This window comes from Littorina saxatilis, linkage group LG2, assembly GCF_037325665.1.
Source record: "Littorina saxatilis isolate snail1 linkage group LG2, US_GU_Lsax_2.0, whole genome shotgun sequence".
NCBI classification, from domain to species: Eukaryota; Metazoa; Mollusca; class Gastropoda; order Littorinimorpha; family Littorinidae; genus Littorina; species Littorina saxatilis.
Genome location: NC_090246.1, coordinates 95,501,221 through 95,504,425, shown reverse-complemented (window position 1 = coordinate 95,504,425; position 3,205 = coordinate 95,501,221). Strand labels below are relative to the sequence as shown.

The 3,205-nt window shown below is 42.6% G+C and overlaps 1 protein-coding gene across 1 annotated transcript in view; it reads left to right on the top strand.

The window, feature by feature from the left end:
- LOC138960232 (chitinase-3-like protein 1) overlaps positions 1–1,595 on the top strand; it is a 20,158-nt gene extending 18,563 nt beyond the window's left edge. The window contains exons 11-12 of the mRNA XM_070332025.1: positions 1–669; positions 1,509–1,595. The exon at positions 1–669 is cut by the window's left edge and continues 1,726 nt beyond it. The gene's annotated coding sequence lies outside the window, so the exon portion shown is untranslated. The remainder of the gene's footprint in view (positions 670–1,508) is intronic.
- The last annotated feature ends 1,610 nt before the right edge of the window (positions 1,596–3,205 follow it).

Sequence of the window (3,205 nt, the reverse complement as noted above, 5' to 3'; positions counted from 1 at the left end):
CAGGAGAAAGCCAATCTTCAAACACTCGTGGCCGGATTCCGGTGTATACAACCCTTTCAGAAAGAATGCAAGGTCTTCCAAAGACTCACCTTCTTCCAAGCACTCTGGATCTTCAAGGGACTCATCTTCTTCCAAGCACTCTGGATCTTCAAGGGACACATCTTCTTCCAGGCACTCTGGATCTTCAAGGGACACATCTTCTTCCAGGCACTCTGGATCTTCAAGGGACTCATCTTCTTCCAAGCACTCTGGATCTTCAAGGGGCACATCTACCTCCAAGCGCTCTGAACCTTCAAGAGACACATCTTCCTCTCAGCGGTCTTCGGACCCTACCAGGAGCACATCTTCCTCCAAACGCTTTTCGAAGTCTCCCAAGGTGGTTTCTTCTTTTGCGCAGTCCCGGAGCTCTCCCCATGCCGTCCCTAGCTCAAAGAAATCTTCGGGGCAACCTCAGGGTGGTTCTCCTCCCAAAGAGTCCCAAGGCAAGAGTTCTTCAAGAGTCCGCTCGCCACATCGACGTCGGAAAACTTGGTCTACATCAGGCAGAGTGGGGTCTCCGTTCCGCAGACCGAAGGCGAGGGCCTATTCTCAATACGGTTCTCCCTTCAGAAGGCCGTCGACAAAATAAAACGCATAGTACGCCAGCCCTGTCGCGAACCACGGGAGCAGGTAAAGCTAACATTAATTAGAAAAAAAAGCTTCATACCACCATTACTATAAAGGCAGCACGAACAATTCACCCCTGCGGGTTAGGGGGAAGAATTTACCCGATGCTCCCCAGCATGTCGTAAGAGGCGACTAACGGATTCTGTTTCTCCTTTTACCCTTGTTAAGTGTTTCTTGTATAGAATATAGTCAATGTTTGTAAAGATTTTACTCAAGTAGTATGTAAGAAATGTTAAGTCCTGTGTACTGGAAACTTGCATTCTCCCAGTAAAGTCATATATTGTACTACGTTGCAAGCTCCTGGAGCAATTTTTTTATTAGTGCTTTTTTGAACAAGAAACAATTAACAAGTGGCTCTATCCGATCCCCCCCTTTCCCCGTCGCGATATAACCTTGAACGGTTGAAATCGACGTTAAACACCAAATAAAAAAGAAAGAACGGACAGTTAGACAGTCACTCCGACAGACAGAGAAACAGAGACAGACAGGCAGGCAGGCAGGCAGGTCGATGGGCAGACATGCAAGCAGACAGACAGAAAACTAAAGTTCAGCTTAAGAAAATCAATCAATCAATCAATCAATCAATCAATCAATCAATCAATCAATCAATCAATCAATCAATCAATCAATCAGTACGACATGGAAAGATATATGTACACATTTAGCACAAACAATCAAAACCACAAGCACAAAAATAACTATCAAAACAATCAAGTGAATAAGTTAAAATAAGAAAAAAAAATGTATACAACCTTTGGAAATGTAGACAATGTTGGACATTTTCTGCACATGCTTACCCCTTTTTATTGATATAAAAAATCATCAAAACAATTTTGTTTCAGGTGACACCATCGGCCTCGCTACGGATTCAATGTCACAGACTATCTAATCATTCATAGATTTAATTAACATGAAATGTGTTACAGTATGTCTACAGTATTAAAGTATATAAAGAAATAAACTCTTGGGCTACAGTATTACAGTATTACTATATACAGGATTAAAGTATGTACAAAAATAAACTCTTGGATTTAAATGATTGTGTTGAGTTACTTATGGTGTATCCTCTATCCCCGAAATGTGTGTGTTTGTGTGTGTGTGTGTGTGTGTGTGTGTGTGTGTGTGTGTGTGTGTGTGTGTGTGTGTGTGTGTGTGTGTGTGTGTGTGTGTGTGTGTGTGTGTGTGTGTGTGTGAGAGAGAGAGAGTGTGTGTATGTGTGCGTGTGTGTGAGCGTGCGTGCGTGCGTGCGTGCGTGCTTAACTTTTTTTTCATCTGAGAAGTTAAAGCATTCCACTATATACATACCTTGATTCAATCCTTCCTTCATTTAAAATGCATGCTATGAGCTCGAATACATATCAAACATCTGGAAAACTAAATGTTACCAGGATCTTTACGTCACCGTGACAAGTGGAAATTGAATCAATGAGGCATCACAACAGAAGACAATTGTTTTTCTTCGAAATGCAAACAAATAATGAAAATGTACACCAGACAACCAAAAAGGACACTTCACAGTGTTCCCGAAACTAAGGAAACTCAATGACTATCTAGGCAAACACCATCATTCTTCCCGGCATTCATCGGTTATTTTTTACTTTATCTCAGCATGATGTCTAAGCATCTTTTTCCCCATCACTTAAATACTAGCCTTTAAAGAGACACGCCGCCTTCTTGTGTAAACGAGCATGCTTTCCACCACAGATCTGTTCAGCCTGTTTACACGGGATAACAACATCTTTCAATTTCACCAGATGCCAAACGTCAAAAGCCCGACTGCTTCCTGTCTATTGTCTCACGCATTTAAGGCTGACAAACGTGTGTACACACATGTATGCACAGTGGCTCACACTCACCTTCTCAAACATGCTAATGCATACGAACGGAAGAGTTGAGACATGGGAGTCAAGCGAAACACATAAAAGAAACAACGTGTTGTGCTAACCCTTATGAAATAGATATTGCTGATATAAAACAACTCTTCATTCAAAATCAATATATTATGTTGCCATTTGTTTCAATCTCAATCGATAACAAATTGTATTCATTCATCTCTGCATGCAAAATTCATGTCTTGCGTCCTTTTCCAAACATCGCCTGGCTCGGGATACTCCGACAAAGACAACTCCAGCCCCCATATCAATACTACTTTTTCTCTGCATTCCAAAGTAATGACTGTCCCGCGTCCTTTTCCAAACATCGCCTGGCTCGGGATACTCTGACAAAGACAACCCCAGCCTCCAGTTTTCAAGCCAGAGCAAGCTCACCCTTCAAGACAGTCGTATCCTGGTCCAAGAAGAGCTCCTGGCTCCGAGAGGTGTTCACATCCTTCACGAAGGCTTTATCTGGCCAAAGCGCGCGACTCTTCAAATGTCTTACTTGTTGAGTCTCCTTTGAAGATGTACCACGCAAAATTGTACAAGGCCTCGGTCGTCTCGTGGTCTTCTAGGGATACGTCTTCCTCAAGACAATCTGTGTCGTCACCATATCTTTGTCGACACACTCATCTGGGTCTTTTACAGGGGAAAGGACCATCAAT